The sequence below is a fragment of the Chenopodium quinoa genome, unplaced genomic scaffold (assembly GCF_001683475.1).
Source record: "Chenopodium quinoa cultivar QQ74 unplaced genomic scaffold, ASM168347v1, whole genome shotgun sequence".
NCBI lineage: Eukaryota > Viridiplantae > Streptophyta > Magnoliopsida > Caryophyllales > Amaranthaceae > Chenopodium > Chenopodium quinoa.
This window is the reverse complement of record NW_018744497.1, coordinates 1,610,111-1,633,366: the sequence shown is the minus strand read 5'-3', so window position 1 is coordinate 1,633,366 and position 23,256 is coordinate 1,610,111.

Here is a 23,256-nt window from a genome sequence, read left to right as displayed (position 1 = left end):
CATTCGACATGTATAGTCGGATGGTTCAAAGAAAACTTATTTTGATGCCCGGATGTTAATCAAGTAGAAGAAGAACATGCAACTATCAGAGTCTGCTTCGACGTCAAACTTGAAAGACAGCTTTCAGAACACCTCAATGAGGTATTCACAATCAAATCGAGATAACCAGACAGGCGGCATGTCCGCGCACTCTAGTCCTCAGATGCTCCATGCGGCCCCGTATACGCCTCAACAACCATACATACCGTATGAACAACCTTATATGCAGCCGACCCTCTTCGGGGGGCAGGCGACACATAATGTCCAACCCTTGGACTGGCAGCTCCGACTGCTAAGACTGGGGGAACAACCCTCTGAGTTTTCCAAGGAAATAACTGCGGCTACCCAGCCGGCCAAGGTGAAAAATGTGTTGGTAGGTATTTATGACGGTACCACCAATCTAGAAGATCACCTTATGGCATACACCAACCTTATGTATCTTCAAGGGTTGGATGATGCTGCATAGTGTAGATGCTTCCCGGCCACATTGAAGGGCGTCGCCCAACAATGGCTCGAAAACCTGCAAGGAAAATGCATAAATAACTTTAAGACACTTGCATACTTGTTTGCGTCAAATTTCTCAATGAAAATCCCTGCGAAGAACACAAGTTTTGACTTGGGGGCTATATAGCAGGGGGAGAAAGAAGGGCTACGGTCATACGTCAGGCGGTTCAATCTGATGAGAATTCAGATTCAAGGACTTTCTGATGAGGTGGCCTATACTGACTTTTCCAAAGGTCTCAAGGACGGGTCGACCTTTAAGTCCGACCTTGTCAGAAAGAGGGTTGCTACCCTCCAAGAAGCACTGATGGAGGCGGACGCCAATATACAGGCGACCGAGCTCTGCCATGTCAGTAAACAGTCGGACTCAAAGAAGTCCGACAAAAGAGAGAGTCGGTCATCACAACCGGCTAAGAAAGAAGAAAAGTAAATAACTCTGGGTGGATGATACCTCTAAACAACCGTCCAAGTAGAAAAAGAAAGAATCTGAACCATACACCTCAAAGTATGAGTTCAACAAGGATTGTCACTCCATCCTCATGAGATTAAAGACCAGGTGACCATTGAGAAGCCGGCTGCTATGAAAGGTTCCCCCAAAAATCGGAACAAAAATAAGTATTGTCATTTTCATGAGGATGTTGGCCATGACACCAACGACTGCTATAGTCTCAAGCGGCTGTTGAACCGTCTGGCTGACAAAGAGGTGCTCAAGTCCTACATTCTGAGGTCCAAGGTTACCCTGCAAACCAACCTTGGGCAGTCATCCAAGAAAAAGTCTCAACCGATTAATAGTTCTGATACTAAAGAAGAACAGATCTATACAATAGTAGGTCTATGCTAGAGGCAGCCCTAACATTCGGGGAACCAAAGATTACATCAGGCAGCTAGATGTCAGCTCAGTTGATAAGGGTCAGGCGTCTAAGGACACTTTCCCTGAAGTTTTCATCTCTGAGGGAGACAGGGGCAATGTCAGGAGGCCGTATGATGACCCAATTGTCATCGAATGCAAAGTGGCCAACCAAAAGGTTGGCTGAATCCTCATTGACACCGGCAGTTCATCTGATATCATTAGCCACAAGTACCTGACCAAGCTCCCTGAGAGCAAGCACAAGGTCTCTCATCCCTTAGTGGGATTTAGGGGTAGAGTTGTGCATCCGGTAGGTCGAATAGACTTTCCCATTCGGCTGGGAGAAAAGGGAGAGGGACGCCCACTTGGTGGTCCGGTTCTTAGTTGTTGAAGAGTTGACCGCCTATAACATGATTTTGGGTTGTCCCACCCTAAATGAATCCAAAGCTGTTATCATTCCTTCTCTTTTGCTTCTCAAGTTTGAAAGGGATGATGGAACAGTCGGCTCCCTAAGGGGAGACCAAAAAACGGCTAGGGAGTGCTATCTCTCTGACGTCAAACCCACCGTGGTCGCATCCGACCCTAGTGGAGAAACTATAGACCTTGGCAAAGTCAAGGAAGCCGCGACTACCCCCATAGCAGGCGGGAATAAGAGAAAGCCGGACCAGTTGATGGCCGTGAAAGAAGAAAATCAATAACAATCATTGACTGGAGAACGGCCGGATGATCTCCGTCCCCAGCCGGCTGGAGAGCACGTTGATAACGTTCTGGATGACACTCGTCCAGAACGTACTGTTAAGGTGGGGACGGCTGCTTTTGCTAAATTGGGTGCAGACCTGCACAACCTATTGAAAGAGTTCATTCAAAGACATCATTGCCTTTGAAGTGGACGAGATGCCAGGCATCAGCCCGGATCTAGCCGTCCACAAACTTGTTGTGGATCCTAAAAAGAAGCCGATAAGGCAAAAGAAGAGGAACCATGGTGAAGAAAGAAGCCAGGCGGCAGCCGCCGAGGTGAAAAAGCTTTTAGATGCTGGGTTCATTCGGAAGTGTTACTTCCCTGATTGGGTTGCCAATGTTGTGCTCATAAAGAAGCTAATGGTACCTAGCGCATGTGTGTAGATTACACAAATTTGAACAAGGCATGTCCAAAGGATAGCTATCCCCTTCCAAAGATAGATAGTCTGGTCGACTCTACAGCCGACCATGCCTTGATGAGTTTATGGATGCCTATTCAGGCTTTTATCAGATACCCTTGTGGAAGAAAGACCAAGAGAAGACGACATTCGTCACTGATCAGGGGTTAATCTACTATACTGTGATGTCGTTTGGTTTGAAGAATGCGCCTGCTACCTTCCAGGAAATGATTAATACAGTCTTCATTAATCAAATTGGAAGGAATGTGGAGGCGTATATTGATGATATGATAGTCAAATCCAAACTTCAAACGGACCATCTTACAGATCTCCGAGAAACATTCGCCACACTCAGGCAGCACCAGGTTATGCTTAATCCCAAGAAGTGTGTTTTTGGAGTTCAGTCTGGGAAGTTCCTCAAATTTCTGATAGATCAAAGGGGGATAGAGGCCAACCCGGAAAAAATACAGGCGGTCATAGATATGCAGTCGCCCCGCACTGTAAAAGAAGTTCAAAAATTAACAGGTTGTTTGACGGCATTGGGGAGATTCCTCAGTCGGTCAGGCGATAAGTGCCTCAATTTCTTCAAATCAATCAAGAAGAAGACTATGTTTGAATGGGGGGCGGATGCAGAGGCGACCTTCCAAAAGCTAAAAGAATACTTGCACTCTTTGCCAAGGCTGGTCAGTCATGTGCCAAAAGAAGTGTTGTACATGTACCTAGCCGTCTCTGACCATGCACTCAGTGTTGTTGTCCTTGCTGAAAGAGGCGGCACCCAGATCCTGGTATATTTCATCAGTCATGTTCTACGGAATGCAAAGCTTAGGTACCCCATGGTTGAAAATTTTGGACTTGCCCTCTTCATGGCAGTCAAGAAGTTAAAGCCTTACTTCCTGGCACATCCGGTGGTGGTTTACACAGACCAACCAATCAAGCGACCAATGATAACCATGGAATCATCCGGCCGAATGACCAAATGGGTAATTGAAATTCAAAGCCTTGAAATTTCCTTTGAACCAAGAAAGGAAGTGAAGGGACATGCGTTTGCCGACTTCATTGTCTAAATGACTTGACCGAATGATCCTAAAAACCTTGAACAAGTTTGGAAGCTATATGTTGACGGGAGCTCCACCCTGAACGGTTGTGATGCAGGCGTCATATGTCAGTCTGCTGAAGGAGACAAGTATGAGTATGCACTACGTTTTAAGTTCCAAGCCTCAAATAATGAGGCTGAATATGAAGCCCTACTAGCCACCATCCATATGTGTAAGGCGGCTGGGGCAAGGAAAGTGGACGCCTATTTTGATTCGCAATTGATTGTTAGCCAATATCATGGTAACTATGAAGCCACACATCCGACTTTGATCAAGTACTTACAGGAAGTCAAAGAAGAGGCAGGGACACTTGATGAATTTCATCTAAGTCAGGTGACCAGATCCAAGAACAATCAGGCGGATGCTCTCTCCAAACTTGCATCATCTGCCTCTTGTGATACACCTAGGTCTGTCTTTTGGGAAGTTATGGAAAAAAGATGTATTGAAGAAGATCCCATTAAAATACTAGACCGAGGCTCAACCTGGATGGACGGCATCCGGGCTTACTTAATAGACGACACCTTGCCGGATATCTACACAGAGATAGTCGCAATGAAAAAACGTGCAACAAATTTTGAAATCCACAATGGAGAGCTCTTCAAGAAGGCTATCTCCAACCTTTTTTGAAATGTGTTACCCCAGAGAGGGGACGAGAGGTCTTGGAAGACTTGCATTTGGGCTTCTACGCCTCCCACATAGGTGGCAGGACCTTAGCAAAGAGAGTTAGGCGGTAAGATTACTTCTGGCCTACCCTGGAAGCAGACGCCATGGAGATCGATGGTGAAAAAATGTGACAAGTGTCAAAGGTTTGGCAAGCTCATACACCGTCCGAACACTGATCGACGGCCATCCATAGCCAAGTGACATTCGCCAAATGGGGCATTTCCGATGGAAAAAAAAATTCGTCGGAAATTGCCGACGGAATATTCCGTAAAAAATCCCATATATTCCGACGGAAATAAAATCCGTCGGAAATTTCCGACGGAATATTCCGTTGGAATATAATGATATAAAAAAAAAAAACCCTAACATCAACCACCATTTCTCTTTCTCTTTCTCTCTCCTTCTCATTTCTCTTTCTCTAGCCGCCTACTCTTTCTCTCTCCTCCTCTTCCTTCTCTTCCTACTCTTTTTCTACTCTTTCTCTCTCCTCCTCCTCCTTCTCTTCCTACTCTCTCTCTACTATTTCTCTCTCCTCTCCTCTGTTTCTCTCTCCTCCTCCTCCGTCTCTTCTTTCTTCTCTTTCCTCTTCTCTCTCTGGTCTTCTTCTCCTTCTCTTGCCCTCCCTCATCTGATTTTCTCGGTCTCCTTCTCATTTTCTTGTCTTTTTCCTCTTCTCTCTCCGTTCACCACCAACATCAAGCCAACAACCACCATCTACCGCAACAAACCGAAGCAACAACAACCACCGTCGCGAGCCACCATTCTCAAGGTTTTTTTTTTAGATCTTGTAATTTAGGTTTAGTGTAGATCTAGTTAATTTTGTATGGAATTGTAATATTAGTTTATAAAATTTATGATAAAATTGTATATTTATTTATTTCTTTTAATTTTCGTTGGTTAATTATCGTTTTTGTTAAATTTTTTTAATGAAATTCTAATTAATATGTAGATCTAGTTTTGATTTTTTTTTTTTGTGGTATAATTTTATTATGTTGTGTTAATTTTCGTATTTTTGGGGTTAATTTTCGGTTATTTGGGGTTGATTTTCCTGTTTTTTGGGTTAATTTCGGCTTTTATTGAATTTTTGGAATGGTGGTGGTATGTGGTGGTGTCGGTGGTGGTGGGCTGGGGTGGGGGCTTGTGTGAGTTTGGCGCTGGTGGTTTTGGTTTGGTGTGGGTAGGGTTTTGGTAGGGATGGTTTCGGTTTGGTGTGGGTGGGGTTTTGGTAGGGGTGGCTTTGGGTGGTGGTAGGGGCTGTTTTGAGTAGCTATTGTAGGAGTGGCTTTGGGAGGGGTTTTGGGATGGTCGGTGGTTTCGGTTTGGTGTGGCTGGGGCTTAGGTACGGTGTTGGTGGATCTGGGTGGTTGGGGCTGGATTAGGGGGGTTGGGGCTGTTAGAGGTGGTGCTAGGTTTTTTTTTTTTTTTTTTTTTTTTTTTTTTTTTTTTTTGCAGCTTCCGACGGAATTTCCGTTGGGAATTTCCGGCAGATTTATTTTCCGACGGACTTTCCGATGCCCGGAAAACCTCTTCCGATGGAACAATTCCGACGAATTTTCCGCCAGAAAACACTGTTCCGATGGAAATTCCGTCGGAAAAGGTCGATTTTCCTACAACAGGTTTTCCGACAACCTTTTCCGACGGAATTTCCGTCGGAACAGTGTTTTTCGACGGAATTCAAGGTGATTCCGACGGAATATTTCCGTCGAAAATGGCTTGTTTTCTTGTAGTGTTGGTTGCTGTCAACTACTTCACCAAATGGGTAGAGGCATAGGCAGTCAAAGGCATTAAAACAAAAGATCTTATCTCCTTCATCTGGAGAAATGTCATCACTCAGTATGGGGTATCCATGTCTATGGTATTTGACAATGGTCCTTAATTTAAGACGCCTGCTCTCAAGAACTGGTTAGGAGACCAAGGGATCTCTCACTGTTTTGCATCAGTCGACCGCCCCCAAGCAAACGACGAGGTTGAAGCCTTCAACAAGTTACTCTCTGATGACATCAAAAAGAAAAGTGAAAGAGCTGGTGGCCTATGGGCTGACGAGCTACCGCATGTTCTGTGGGCCATCAGGACGACTGAAAAGGGGGCAACTGGTGAAACTCCATTTTTCATGGTTTATGGGGCAAAAGTTGTTTTGCCTATTGAGCACTAAGAGCCGACTCTTCGAGTTATGTTATATGATGAGGAGGCTAATTGGGAAGCCATGTGGCTAGCACTGGATACTCTTCCAAAACGCATGGGCAATGCTGCCCTGCGCCATGAGATCTATCGTCTGAGAATGACCAGAGCCTACAATAAAAGAGTGCACAAGCGGCCCCTGAAAGTGGGGGACTATGTGCTACGAAAAATGGAAGCAACTAGTAGGGCCAATGAGCAGGGGAAGCTGACTACCAATTGGGAAGGCCCCTACCGAATCTATGAAGAAGTAAGAGGCGGCACCTACCGCCTGGAAACACCAGACGACAGGTAGCTAGGCAGAACTTAGAACGTAGACAACTTGAAAAAGTACTACTTCTGAGACTTGTAAATTTTTTGTAAATAAAAGCACAGTAATAAAAAGTTGCTATTTGTTTCAATACTTTGTATTCGAATACATTCCCTCAAGGGAGGGACGCCTGCCTAATAAGCAGACGGATTTCTAGTTATTTTCCTACTACTCCAACATGAGTAGAAAATAAGCTAAGTCTAGCAAACTTAGCAGCTATGTGTTATTCCACTCTGAACAAATAAGGTCTATGGCCGGATGATCTAAGTCACACCCATGGCCTGAAAATCAAAATAAGGCCTATGGCTGGATATTTTTAAAACAATACGCTTGTCCCTAACATGAGCAGGCGTCCGACGACATCCATTTGGGTGAATCGCAGAGAACATCTCCCATTTGGGTGGCATATTGCTCTATGAATTGATCAAATGAGACAAAGATAATAAAGATTACCGACTGCTCTAAAAACACGCAGTAGTCTACAATATTTAAGTCGGAAGCCGACTGTTATTGCTCAAGGGCAACACAGTCGGAAAGTTTGAGGATATAAGCTAAATTTCAACACTTAGCAGCTAATTGAGTAAAAAGCTAAGTCTAAAAGCTCAGCACTTGTGAGGAAACAACATGCGGCTAACAACCGACTACTTCTTCTATTTTACTCAAAGTAAGGTGACAAAGATTGATTAATCCCAGGGGTTAACTCATAGTCTCTCGACCTAGCTAACCTAAAATGGAACCTAACCGGTACGAACGAAGCCGCCTTCCCTTTTGACAAACAGACGACATTCGACCACTATTGCTATTTAGGTTAGCAAAAAAATTAAAGCTACCGCCTGTAACCGAACAAACGGTTGCTACTTTGGTTAAACATCCCTTTGGCGCCTGATTCTGTACAGGTATCAAACAAACGGACAAATTACAATTAATAAAGTAAACTAAGTACAAAACTTAGTGGATAAGCATGGTTTGTCTAACGAACTATATTGAGGCCAAGAGCCGGATCATGCTGAGTGTATGACCGTCTGTCTGATGGCCGTCTGTCCACCTGGTTTGGGGCAATCATCATAGTGATTGATTGACTTAGAAATCAGCCATACTCTTTAAAGTATCAAAGATTTCCAAATCAATCCATCAGCCTTTGAAAACCAGGCGCATAGCCCCCTAGGGGCAAAAACAGTCGGTATACCAAAACAGTCGGCATATGGAAAGTATTCAAAGCATTCATACAAAATGCAAAAATTCATAGCAAAGTGAAAATTGGAAAATCCGACACAACTGCCGGATGATTCATATAAACAGTCAGCTAAAAGACCGACAGAAAGAGTTGAAATTGTCAATAAACCCCGACCCCTTGGTCGGGTAAAGATACAAAACAAGCGGCACACAGGCCGAAGAAAAGTTGATATAAAGGGAAAGCTTAAGCAGAAGGAGGGGGTTGGTCAGTATCAGCAACCGCATCCTTTTGTTCCCTAGTCGGCCGCTGTCCTTTTTCATTATCCTCCCCCTCCTTCTCCATTTCCTGGTCCGACTCCCCTGAAGTAGAATCACATGACTCTTCTTCCTCCTCTTTCTCGCCCTCTTGGGCTTGGTTCAGGATTTGTTCATTGTATTCCTCGGAGAAGGCGGCAAACTGATTCTCCCAGTTCTCACAGCTGGTCTCTGGGAAGAAAGCCCCCCATGTCATCTTCATGATGGCGCTGCAGTTGTCCATCATGCCCTTGACTAAGGCCTCCTTTTCTTCATCAGCCCTGGAGAGGTATTTCTTGGCAAGTTGGGTCTCCTGGTTCTGAAGGCGGAGTTTGAGCTTGTCCACCCTAGTGCGGAGGTCGGCTGCTTCTCTGTCCGCCTCCTTAAGAGGCTCGAGCTCAGCCTTGAGGTCTTTAACAGACGACTCCAGCTCCGAGATCCTATTCTTGGCCTCCTCCAAATCCGAATTGACCTACAAGTTGGCAGCCGCCTGATAATACAACATGTCAGTAGTTAGAAGTTCATTTTGAGCAATCTGGAACATAGCTTTGTCAGAAATAGAGGCGGCCCGAGCCTTTGCAGTCTTTACCTCTTTTGTCTTCTCATTTACGGGTCTGCGAAGACCGTGTACTCGCAGCATAGACTGCACTCAGCCAAAAACAGACGTCAGTACAGGCGGCTCACAAATTATATAAAAAAGAAACGAAATTTTTGTACATGTGTACCTTAGCAAGAAGAGCGAGGATGGAATCTATATTGAGGGTGCCGACTCCTCTTACCGCCTCCCTGTCCTCAAGGGAGACGACTTTCAGCATGGACTTAGCCAGGTGGACAAGATCCAGCCTTTGAGAGACATCTGCACAATCAATACCCTATAAGTACTTGGTGTAAATTCGGCCAATAGACCGACTGCTTTCAGAGGTGCTAGACGACTGCTGATGGAATTTAACCTTCAAAGGGTAAGGGAAAGGAAACAAGTCTTTGATACGTTCAGCACCCGCCTGCTTCTCCTTCTCCTTCTCAGGCCGACTGCCAACAGGGATGGCTGAAGATTTTGGAGGTGGGTTGTTCTCTGGCCTTGAGGCCGCATGTTTCCTGGCTCTCCAAGGGTCGTTATGTCACTAGCCATCTATTTTCTAATTTTAGGATCCGGCTAAGAGGAGGAGGAAGGCTTCGCTAAGTCTCCCTGCAACAATAACCACAATAAGTAAGAAGCAAGCGACAGAAAAGCTAAATGAGACTTGTTCAAAGTTAAAAGAAATTCACCTTGGGCGCCTGCAAAGCAGACAACTCTTCAGTTGACCGCTTGCCCAAGATGGCCGAGTGGTACTAGGTAGCAGATTTTTTCAAGGGCGAGAGCTTTTCCATAGATTTGTCTGCAAAAGATGAATCAAGGAGTTAGTTTGATGCAAAATTAATCAAGTTTTACAAAGACACTTGAACAGGGGGTTAGCTACCTCTCGACATCACTTCACTAAGGCCACAGGCGGCCAGATATGTCCCATCGTATAGCCAGTTATACTTGGGAATATAATTTTGAGGAATGAACTCCCTCGCCCCAGTCTTGGGGTTCACCTGGATATTTAGTTTGAAGAGCCCTCTGTCAAGGATCTTTTCTTTTGCTTTATGAGGAACAGGCGGCAGCTCAGAATTGCCCGTTAAGAAAGGTGGGTTCCTGTTCCACCTGTTGAACCTTTTGTTCCTGACTTTTTCAGGGTAAGAGATGATGTAGAAAGTGTTTCTCCAATCTTTCCACTTTCTCTCCTTCCCCTAAGTCATCATATAGCCCTTGTGGCTAGACAACTGAAACCAGCCGGTCCCGCTTGTTTTTGGGGTCCGACTGAGGTAATGCATGTGGGTGAATGCTTCAAAGCTGGGGTCTACTTTGTGCATTTCGCAGCCAGCAACATAGCCCAAGATGTTGAACCAAGAATTTGGGGCCAGTTGCCAAATACGCAGCTGGTATCCGTCCAGGATCCGCGCCACAGCCAGATGTAAAGGAATCTTAGGCCAGCTTTAATAGCCGCCTCATAGCAGCCAAAACACTCGGCCCCGTAGCTGTAGCCCTCTGGCTAGACTACGGTGTCTTCAGCATCCGGCGTGCATAGGATGTAATCATGTCCCATGACATGGTCTGCTTTGAAGCTCCCAATTTTGTCAGCCATCATTTTTTGCCTGTCTGCGGGAACGTGATGGTAGTAGGCGGCAAATTGCTCTCGGCGGGTGGCAGACGGCTCCGCCCAATTTGCTCCCAATTCTACTGAGAGGGACTCTCTCGCAGCCTCTAGCCGAGAGTGCCTCTCTTCAGATTCATCTGAGAATTTGCTAGAAGTAATTGGCTCAGAGTCGCTGTATGAGCTCTGAGACCTAGTGTCCGCCTGATGGGCTAGATAAACAAAGCCCGGCATGTCATTTTGAACCTCTTCCCCTAATTCTTCTAAAATGGAATCACTGGGAGTGCTTGGGGCACCAGGTGGCACGTCAGATAATTCACTGACAGGCGCATAGAAGGAAGAGCCGTCTGAACTTGTCACCCTTGCAGTTCTCTTAATTTTGGCCATGGTGTCCTGCACAGACACATGGACAGTCGGACTTGGGGCAGTTTGCAAAGGGTGATCCAGCAAGGGGCAGTCGGCACTCCTAGTTCTAGATTCAGCCGTCCCCGGTGACCGGCTGATCACTAACCTAGGCCGTGCCGTGTGCTTTTGGGAAACCATTTTCAAAAAAGAAAAACAAAGAGAAAGTACGAAAGAAAAACAGGCGGTTACCTTTAGTATGTGAAGATGAAGGTGCTTGAAAAATCTGTAGCGGCTGTAAGAGCAGGTGGTCTGGTAGCAGGCGGCAGTCGTTCTTTCTCAGAAAAGGACAAAGTTCTCAAAGTCAAGAAAGTTCTGTCTGAAATTTTTGGAAATGTCCAAACAAATGATTAAGACATCCCCTATTTATAGGGGGGTGAATTTCAAGGGGCAGTAAAAAAAAAAAGGTAAAAAGTTGGCCAATTAGAGTGTAACACCTGTCACAGGCGCCACGTGGCAAGCCACGTCACCCCTGTGAGGGGCAAATGATTAGCGGAATTAACCCCGCCATGTGGTCCAATGAAATCCTGCCACGTGTCATCCACGTGGACCAACCAGAGTCCGCCACATGTCACCTCATGAGAGGTCTAAGGTGGACCAATCAGGCCACGACCCGTGGCACACAGATTGCCAACTAGGAAAGTGGCCTTCAACGACTCAAATATCTAGGCAAGCCCAGTCAATCCTAGGTTTTTGAAACCCAGTACTGGGCACGCATTACGAGACCCTATAAAAGGGAGATGTTCCCCCGAGGAACATCATTCAGAAATTCCAAAACACAGGTGTACATTGATTGCTGCACATTAATCCCAGCATTAATTGCACTATTTGGGAGTTAAGGCTCGGATATTGAGACTGTCTCAGACAGTCGGATGATCACTCCCCTTCTGAGAGGAGCCTGATCCTATTTACATTCTGCACTTATTACATCCGTACACGTTCTAACTTGATCGTCGGAGGCGGAACTCCCACTCATAGGAGTCTCCGTTGTTTTGCAGGTACAAGCGTCCAGAGGCCAGTCTTAGTGTTGTAACTCTCCCGCTGGACATCAAAAAAACCCCGAAACAAATGTTACTCATAATATAAAATTCTTGAATTCTGACTAATAAAATTTATCATGTTGATCTGTAGTATAGTTTGAAATATCAATCAGTCAATTACTTTCAGACACAATAGCAATAAATTTTGTCAAGGGCTCTAAACAATGGTCTTAATCATAAGCAAGCACAAAATAAATCATAAGCAGCGCACAATAAATAGCACAAAAATAAAAGTGAACAACATTAATAATACTTCGTACAAAACATGCATAAATCCCACAACATAACCCTGAAAAGAAAGCAAGATATTAAGAGGTGCACAACAAGCCCTCCAACAAATTTAACTATAGTAATAACACGCCATTAGCGGTAGCCGTAGCACACGACCCTAAATATGGCGTGCATGCGCCTCGGCCAAGTGGAAACATACTTCACTATGACGCCAAGAATTTTAAATATACGTTTATTAATCCATGAAACATAGGACAATGCAAGCACCAACATTAACTAGTAAGATTAAGCACCAGCATAACAACAGCAAGCCGGAAGCAAGGGAGCCTATATATATTCCCATTGTAGTCTATGTCCTTCATCCCTCACGTTAATTTTATGCATGTAGATGAAAGACCTATTTTCATAGTCCATGATGAGTACTACCGGCCTAAATCTTGGATGAAATGGACATTAACTTAGGATTATAGAATTTCTACGTCTCTATTTAATTGAAACACTTTAATTGGTACAAAGTTTAGACATGTACCTAGTATAATTGTTTTCTTACTTTATTGAGTGATAGTTGGCAATTGATTTTTTTTAATTAAAATTGGAGGATATAGTGTAATTATTTATTCAAAATGGGTAGTGGGTTTATAATTATTCTTTTTTTTAAATTATAATTAGTGAATATGGGGTGTAAAGTCAAGTGAGATAAAAAAAAAATAAAAATAAAAAAATAAAAAAGAGTTGGTACATGTTTTACTTGTTTATGTGAATAAAAATATATAAAAACATCTTTAAAGACAATCTATATATTTAAAAGGGATGGAGAGAGTATACAAAAAACCAATATTATTAGCATAATCTATCATCTTATTTTTCTTTATGCATGTCATAGCTCATAATAGAAGAGACATAACATTGTTCATTTTTTTCAAGATATTTTCTTTTGTTTACAACTTAGAGACTATAAGTATTATCACTTGTTAATAATGGACATTAGAATATAATTGAATGATCCATTATCAATGATGTACTTAATTCCTAATGGTATCTTGTGATTCTAACTTTTATAAGGCTATATATAACTATTGTAATTTCATATATTAAAACATATCTAATTTATTATCGTGATATCATATTAGATTTTAAAAAAATCTACACTATTAAAAAATTAAGCTTAACATACATTTATTTATTTTTTATTTTTTATTTGACAAGAATACATTAATTTGTATTATGCTCTTACATTTTTCCGCGTCATAAATATTCACAATTCAATAAAAAATAATATAAAAAAAATTTGGTCAAAATTAAACCATCGTGACAACTTTAAAAGTAAGTCAAATTTACTCTATCATTCAAGGAATGAAGAAATAACTAATTTGTATGATAGTGTTAAAGGATGATGTTTAATCACTTTTTACTAGACATGCAATCACCCAATGGTTGTTAGAATTGTAAAGCTAAAAAGTGGTCGTACGTTCCATACCAAATTTTAAAATTTATGCCTTTTCTTTACACTTACAAGAAAATAGAAAACGTTTTTCCATTAAATGTTCAGTCAAAAGATGTAATATAAAATTACGCTCACTTTATCAAATTACATGAATGAAAAACATGTTAAGTTCTATTACCCTTATTCGATTTAATTTTTTTAACTGCAATTACATTTGTGTTTTGAGTAATATAAATTGGTTTACCTCTTGTGCTTGTCATATATCTTTGTGAATTTGTTTCGACAAAAAATGTTTTTCAATGCATCTATTAAATAAAGACAAATAAATCTGAAATATATATACTCCGTCAGTCCCTTTGTATCAAATAATTAAGTGCATTATAAAAGAAGAAGTTAAGTGCATCATATTGACTAACACTGATGCTATAAACAACTTTGACCAATAATATAATCTTTAATTATTATATATATATAGAAATATATAGTGTGATTAATCTAGCAAAACTTTACGTAGTAACATTTGTCTTTTATATAATATCAAGTAAAACTTATGTACAAATTGAGGGAGTAATTTTGTAAGTAAAATTAGATTTGCATTAACAATCAAATTAGGAACATAAAAAAGAATAGAACATGATATTTTCAATGTAAGAAAGAAAGGACTATGACATTCTATAGATACTACCCCACGAGATTGGAAAGGAAATAATGAATATTAACAGAAAATGTAAGCTAAGTTGTTTCAAATATAACATTCGACATCATTCTCATGCAACGTCCCAATAAAATGTATGATGATTATTGTGGTCGTTTTCCACTATGACAAACTTTTACCTTGGACTTTTTACTTTATTTTATTTTATTTTATTTTTAGCAATTTGGGTTACTAGATTATGGTTGAATGCAAGTCATTATAATGCCGGATGCTTTTTAGGGATTAGGATCATTTTACTAAAATCATAAGAACAAACACATGTCTTTCTCTTGAAAATCAAAAGGTTTTTCTTGGATTCCAACCTTTTTTAGTGGCTTCATTCAGAAGCACTTAAAAACTATATGCACTCAAATTGCCTTATCCAAGTGTAACAGCTTCATGTGCTTTGGTTTAGCTTGCGCTAATTAACGGTTTTGTCACACATTCCAAAGTCTTAAACTAGAGTAGTAGTGGAAGGTTGTAACCAAGGGGGTCCATGTTTGCTACCCTCTTAGGGTGCTACATGGAGTGGTCTTCAATCAAACATTGCTGCAATTGCTGCTGTGTAGTTGAGTGAGTTTCAGAGTCACATCTCAATGTTCAATGTGAGGAGGACTCCCTTACCTAGGGTCCCTACTTGTTTTATTAGTACTCTATCCGATTTTGGTACGTCTATATACTATAACAGTATGTGCTTTTAAATATGGAATACGACACATTTAGTGTTCGCTTAAATATCGCGACCGAGTATCATTATATTACGTACTGCAAGTTAACAGTGATTAAGGATCGCTGAATGTTTGAGAATTTTTTCGTTTTTTGTAATAATTCAACTATATAATAATCCAATTTGCCTTTCACCCCTTCAGATAAACAAAAACCCTAAACCCCCCCTCTTTCTGTGTGTGCGACTTTTCAATTTTACCCCTAATTTGTAGTTCCACCTCTCTCTCTCTCTGTGCAACGAATAACGCCCAAAGATTGGATGAAAGGAAATGGAGAGAAATCAAAACCATCATCTGTAGGGTTAGATTTTGATTATTGACACAAAATGTGATACTTGTGTCTGTGTGATGGGATTGAATTTGGATTTGATCGATTGGTACAAATTGAGGGACATAGTAGGAACTTGTAATTTGTTAACATGATATTTGAGCTAATAGTATAGGCTCACGATCAAAACCTTTAATGGCTTTAATATATTTGAGCTACATAGAATTAGATCACAGATGTAAGGGGAGGTGGTGATATATTAAACTAAAAAGGGTCACACGTGATAAGGTGCAGAAAAATAGTCATAAAAGAAACACTTATGGATGCGTGTCCCATAGTGATAAAAAGGGAAAGAGTTAAACACTTTACTCACTCCGTATCTTAATAAGTGCATTATTTTGAATTTTGTATTATTTACATACTAACTTCAATTGGATTTCTTACTTGTGTTCACAGACTAAGTGGTAGACTTTTTGCTAAAATTGTCACAAATTATATTTTTATAATATCAAACTTTTATAAGTTAAATTAATGCAAAATCAAATATATTATGCTGGTCAAAGCTATATATTGTCGTATGTGCCGGTCAAAATGATACACTTATAAAGATACAAAGGGAGTATAAAGGTAACAATCCATCTTGCATAGAACGGGATTACATTAATTTAAAGTTAAACAAGCTTCAATTTCACACGTGCCAACCAAAATGAAGAGAATACCCAGGGAAAAAGGTAACTTTTATGTTATATAGGGCTAAATTATATAATTTTTATACTTTTATTTATATCATGGCCAGAGATTTTTAAATTTGTCATAACCTTAAACTAAACAACCATAGCTTTAGAAGAAATTACTATAACTATTATAGAAATTGGTAGAACTACTTTTATAAAGATCTTTAGTATAATGTAAATTTCAATTATAACTTTAGCAGAATTTGCTAGAATATTAACAGAAATTGGTACAAGTTTTATAAAAATATCCAATGAGCGATTTTACAGCAAATTAATGTAAGTCTGCTTCAATATCTATTATATAAGTCAAGGGAGGAGGATGTAAAATTACTTTAATATCCTCACTCTATTTTCATTAAACATTATTGGGTTGAGACATTATAAATTATTGACATTAAATTGATGATTACAAAGTCAAAATTGATATTCTACCATTATTTTTCAATCTATCAAAATTATTGCACTATTAATTTGCACAAAAAAAAAAAAAAAAAAAAAAAACCAAAAACAATTAGTGTCCAAAATATTAATGTTAGACATTAACTATTATAAAAGATGTAACATTAAAGTAATTCTCATTAAAATATAAAATATCGATCAATCAAAGCACTGTAAATATTTTAGACATTGATTATAAATAAATTGGTAAATTAATAGTTTACAGTTTTAGACACTTTCTTTTATAATTTAAACACAATTTCTCACCCCATCTCAAAATTATTAAAGCATAATCTCTCTGCTAAAGGACCAACTCAACCAAAAGTTTAACTTCATGGTTAAAGTCCAATATTAATTTATATAATGTATCACCCCCCTCACGTGAGAGCCCTTAGGCTTGAAGTGTGGATGCGACATGAGCCCCCTCCATACGAAGCGCGAAATATTTCATTTGAAAGTGGGGATTGGGTGAGATTTAAACTTGTGACCTTTGTGTCACGTTGACTTTTGATACCATGCCTCATGTTAAAGGTATTGTGTACAAATACCATGTTAAAAGTATTGTTTTGTGGTTTTTTGATGTCCTTCAGGAGACTTACAATTCCAAGACTGACTTCTGGACGCCTGTACTTGCAAAACAACGGAGACTCCGGTGGGTGGGAGCTCCGCCTCCGACGATCAATTTAGAACATGTATGAGGAGTAAAGTGCGGAAAGTAAAAAGTCTCTCTCGGATTCCAAGAGAGTATCTGCAATGTGTAATTGCTCAGTTCGAGGTGTCAGGTGTCTGACTTTCTCTGATTGTGAATTAATGTGTATTCAATGTTTCTGAATCGATGTTCCTCAGAGGGTAACATCTCCCTTTTATAGGGTGTTGGAAAACGTGCCCAGTACTAGGTTTTAGTAAACCTAGGGCTGATTGGGCCTTGCCTAGGAATTTGGGCCATAGGAGGCCACTTTCCTAGTTGGCAATTATGCCTGCCACGTGTCGTGACCTGATTGGTCTACCTTGGACCTCTCACGAGGTGACACGTGGCGGGCTATGAATGGTCCACGTGGATGACACGTGGCATGGCTTCATTAGTCCATGTGGAGGGGAAAATCCCCTAATCATTTGCCCCTCACTGACGACTGACATACTATATGGTCCACGTGGCCTGGTCACTTGTAACTGACGACTATTTTTGGCTGGCTGCAGTCTATGTTGCGAGTGTATGGTCTCCGCAAACCCATCACAAAGAAACAAAGAGGTAAAAGTTGCGAAGGCCATGGCCGCCTCTGATTCTGATAAAGCCATGTTCCAGATAGCTCAAAACGAGATTTTGACTACTGACATACTGTATTACGAGGCGTCCGCCACTTTGCAGGTCAAGAAGGACTTAGAGGCGGCCAGAAAGAAGATCTTAGAGCTGGAGAAGTCTGTAAAAGACCTCAAGGATGAGATGGCGCCTCTAAAGGAGGCGAACAAGGAAGCCGAGGGACTCTGCGCCCTGGTGAATAAGCTCAAGGGCCGCTTGCAGAATCAAGAGGCTGACCTCACCCAGAAATTTAATGAGAAAGCTGGAGAGGAGAAGATGGCCATTGTTCAGGACATGATGGACGACACCAGCGCCATCATGAAGTTGACCTGGGCGGCCCTCTTCCCTGATACCGGCTATGAAAAATGGGAAAGCTAATTCGCCGTCTATACTGATCAATACAATAAGAAGATCATGGGGCAGGCAGATGGCGAGGAGGAGGAGGAGGATGAGGCGTTCGACTCCACTTCCGGGGAGTCGGACCAGGATGAGGATGACAAGCAGGAGGTGGACGCCGACGAGGAGTCGCCGCAGAAGGAGGCGGATGCCGATAAGGAACAGGCGCCGGTTGATGATCCAAATCAAGCGGCTGTCGACACTGAAGGTCCTCCTCCAGCTGCTTGAACTCCTGTTTCTCTTTAAATGTCAACTTTCTTTGACCTGTGTGTCGCTTGTTCTGTATCATTACCCGACCAAGGGGTCAGGGTTTAGTTGACAATTTAAAATTTAATTTTCAACATTTCTGTCGGTCTCCTGGTCGACTGTTTATATTAATCATCCGGCCGTTTAGGCCGTTTTCTTTAGTTTTTGTCATTTAGAATTTTGCTTCATGAATTTTGCTACGTGTATGTAGCTTGCTTCTTGTTTTCATGAATGCTTTATATACCACTGTTCTTGCCCTTGGGCGACTGGCGCCTAGTTTTCAAAGGTGAGTTGATTGAACTGGAATTTTTGATACTTTTGAGTATTACTAATTCTAGGTCAATCAATCACTATGGTGATTGCCCCAAACCAGACGCTCAGTCAGCCATTTCCCAGGCGAACACCAAGCATAACTCGGCTCTCGGCTTCAATATAGTTCTTGACGAACCTTGGTTTTGTAGGGTTTCGTAGTGACCCGACACTACACGGAAGGAAACCCCCCAAGACCCGCCCCTTAATTAAAGCAATTAACAAGCATAATAAACTTAATCAAACAAGATTAAGAACAAGAATTATACCTTTGTTGCGTGCTTCGCTCCCGAAGAGCTCTTACTTTAAAATCCCGAAACTACGAGATCTCCGACGGATCGTACCCTCGACCCGACCCGAGCGTCCCAAGTCTTGAAGGTTAGTCAAGACCCGGACAAAACAAAACTATGAGTTTTACGAATTAATGGTTTACTATAATTACAAGAGTTGCCTTTTTAATTCCACTCAAGGTTGTGTATTTCCCATTACCATACCTTTGGTATTTATAGGGAAATACACCCTTGAACTTCATTCCCCAACCAATGTGGGAGAATGAATAATTTGCTAATTAATTTATTTCTAAAATAAATTAATAAATAAATTCAATCACAATGCAACAAGTGTCAAGGGGAGAGAGAAGGTTAGGTGAGGACCATGGAGAGGTGGGGGGGACCATTGCCTTGCTCCGAAAGGCTTTGCCCAAGCCTTGGTCCCCACCCCTCACAAAACCGCCTCAACCAAAGGGTTGCTGGGCTACTGCCAGCTAGCACGCCAGCTAGCAGTGCCAGCTAGCACCAGCCTCGCATCCCAGCCAGGCAGTGTTGGTCAATGCTTGGCGCTGGTGTGTGCCAGTGGTAGGCGCTGGTGCGTGCTGGGGCTGATGTTGGCCCTCGCCTCTCTCGCACATGCTCGCATAGTCAGCATGCGTGCTGCTAGCGAGCCACACATGCTGGCCCCTTGCATCGTCAGCCACACGCACCACCCTCGCATCCCTCGCTGCACCTCTCGCACACGTATCAGCCATGCACCCCACGCACATGCGCTACACGCAATGCTAGCCAGTGCACCTACGCACGCAAGGGCCTAGCATGCGTGTTGGGCGATGCTGCCAGGTGCCCTCGCTCTAGCACACATCAGCCAGTGCCTAGCACTGCTATGCTTAGTGCGAGGCACGCACACACGCACATGCACATGCGCCAGTGCCTAGCACTGCGATGGCTGTGCTTGGTGCGTGTGTGGCCCTGCCATGCGCACCTAGGCATCCAGGCAAGCACGCTGCTAGCTGCGATGGGCTGCCTGGTTCTCCTGGTGCTTGCGATAGGCTGCCAGGTGCCCTTGGTGCGCCTTTTGCTTGCGGTAGGCAGCGATTGTGCCTAGGCATCATGTCGTTGCTGCGATAGCGCCTAGGCATGATGCTAGGCTGCGATGGTTAGCGATGGTGTGCCTAGGCTACGATGATGCGCCTAGGCTGCGATGGTGCCCTAGCACACCTAGTGTGCTTAGGCTTGCGCCTAGCCATGCTAGGTGCATGCTAGCTCGAACTAGCCTAGCATCCACATGGCTAGGCCAGTGTGGTGCTAGGGCTATGTTATTACTTGTTGCTTTGTGATTTTGCGACGCTCGGTCTCGACGCCCTAGGCTCGATATCCGACGTCTGTATTCGTAAAACTCTGTTGACTTATTAAATCCTTTCAGATTAATTCGTCGTCTCGGATCGGTGATTCGATTGGGTTCGACCCGAAGGGTTCAGTTAAGATTAAGTTGTAATATCAATTGTACCTTGATATTACTGATCGGAAGCGGCCTCCACCTAGGAATTCCGATCACTTGATCTTACTGAGGAATTAACTCTGTAATAATTCTGAAGCCTCTATTAGAAGAATACACTTGTTGGAAGGACACCATTCCTTTCAATCTCCCACTTGTCCTTCCGAACAAGTGTGCATACAGTGTATATCCCATTTCCTATGTCTCTTAATGTTTCTTCGTGAACTATAAGGTAAGATTCATCGTCATCCTTATTACGTTCAAAAGTGTTTCTCGAACTCCGAGTTCGACTGTCTATAAGCAAATGATTTCTAAAGTCCATCTGAGCACGGCCATGCATTTTCACAGTCTCGCTCTTCGAGCGGCCTTGTAAACAACAAAATATTTTCCCTATTGTCAATAGGGGGACAATCCCAGTCTTGCATTGTAAGTTCCTCTTACTAAGAGGACTTAGTCTCCCGAGTGTTCCTGTTATGATCCCGAGTTACGGCAGATGTTAGGAAACATCAAAGAGTCTAGTTTTCAAACAAGAAAACTTCACAATACTCATGGTCCGAGGAAATAGGTTCCGATAGTCATAATGAGAAATGTACTTATGACAATTTGAAATTTCTTAAAGTACTCTCATAGGTCTTATCCAGTACGGTTCCAAACTGTACCTGCGCAAATGATTTATGACCGTCACGTCCTCGCAGCACAAGAAACGGTGCTGTAAATCATACTACACACTAATCTATGGCGGTCATCAATCGTCCATATGTTAGATGACCTCGATTAGGGACAATTTTCGATTTAAATATTCAATTTTCACTTAACAGATGTTTCTTTATCCAAGACATGGTCTTGATACCCTGGTTTGAATATTTCTGTAAATAAAATGGATTCATTATTTAATTGTAAACCACAATTAAATAGTAATGGAGTGAATGATAATTTTACACAAAAATTAATTACTCAATTAATGAATGGTTTCATTATAGTGTCTTACATTAAACATCCTATTTAATTAAAACACATGTATAGGGAATTTCAAAGCCACTCTCCAACATGCTTGATTCCCATCGCCTCAATGTGCTTGTTGTGTTTCACCTGAGGCAGCGCGTTAGTGAAGGGATCGACCACATTATCATCTGTTCCAATCTTACAAATTCTGATTTCACCTTCGGATTTTCATTCCCTTATTATGTGAAATTGCCTTTGCACGTGTTTGACCTTCTGGTGTTTCCTCGGCTCCCTGGCCTGAGCGGTAGCTCCATTGTTATCACAATAGAGGTCTATCGGCCCTTTGATTGAGGGTACAACACCAAGTTCGCTGATGAACTTGCGAATCCAAACAGCTTCCTTGGCAGCTTCTGAAGCGGCCAAGTACTCGGCTTCAGTTGTAGAGTCTGCAGTGGTGCTCTGCTTGGCACTCTTCCAGCCAAACGCTCCTCCATTTAGGCAAAATATGTACCCTGACTGTGATTTGAAGTTGTCTCTGTCAGTCTAGAAGCTAGCGTCGGTGTAACCTTCAACAACCAGTTCTTTGTGGCCTCCATACACCAGGAACTTATCCTTGTTCCTTTTCAGGTACTTTAGGATATTTTTGGCCGCAGTCCAATGCGCCTCTCTTGGGTTCGATTGGTATCGGCTTGTTGCACTCAGGGCATACGATACATCTGGCCTTGTACATATCATGGCATACATGATCGATCCGATCAGCGAAGCATATGGGATCTGATTCATTCTTTCTCGCTCAATAGGTGTCTGTGGACACTGTTTCTTGCCGAGAGTTATGCCATGGGACATGGGTAGATGCCCTCTCTTGGCATTCTCCATGTTAAATCGAGCCAATACCTTATCAATGTAAGTACTCTGGCTTAATCTAATCATTCTTTTAGATCTATCTCTGTAGATCTTGATGCCCAATATGTATTGTGCCTCTCCTAAGTCCTTTATTGAAAAGCACTTTCCCAACCAGTCCTTTACGGACTCCAGTAATTTTGTGCTGTTTCCAATGAGAAGTATGTCATCGACATATAGGACTGGGAATGCAATATCATTCCCACTAACCTTCTTGTATACACAAGATTCATCTGGATTTTTGATAAAACCAAACTTGCTAATGGCTTCATCAAATCGCAGATTCCAACTTCTGCTGACTTGCTTTAGTCCATAAATGGACTTCTTCAGCTTGCAAACCTTTCCAGCGTTGCCTGAATCGACAAAACCTTCTGGCTGTGTCATATACACAGTTTCTTCCAAAATTCCATTTAGGAAGGCGATTTTGACATCCATCTGCCATATTTCATAATCGTAATATGCATCAATCGCTAGGATGATCCGGACGAATTTTAGCATTGCAACTGGTGAAAAAGTTTCATCACAGTCAATCCCGTGGATTTGTCTATAACCTTTTTCCACCAGTCTAGCTTTGTATATCGATACATTTCCATCCTTGTCTGTCTTCACTTTGAAGATCCATTTGCAACCAATGGGTGTATAACCCTCGGGCAAATTCACCAAGTCCTAGACTTGATTTTCAGACATGGAGTCCATCTCGGATCTAATGGCCTCTTGCCATTTTGCAGAGTCGGGGCTCGTCATAGCTTCCTTGTATGTCGCCGGCTCATCACCATCCATGACTAGAATGTCCTGATCATCGGTTAAGACGATACCGAGGTATCTGTCTGGTTGAGATCTTTGCCGTTGCGACCTGCGAAGGGTAATCGGTTGAGCATTTTCATTGTCAGTTTGATTCTGACCAATCTTCTTAGATGCTTCCAAAGCATCTAGATTGTCAGTTTTGTCAGGTTGACATTGTTGCTCGTCCTTTCGAACTTCGTCGAGTTCGATTTTTCTCCCACTTGTCATTTTGGA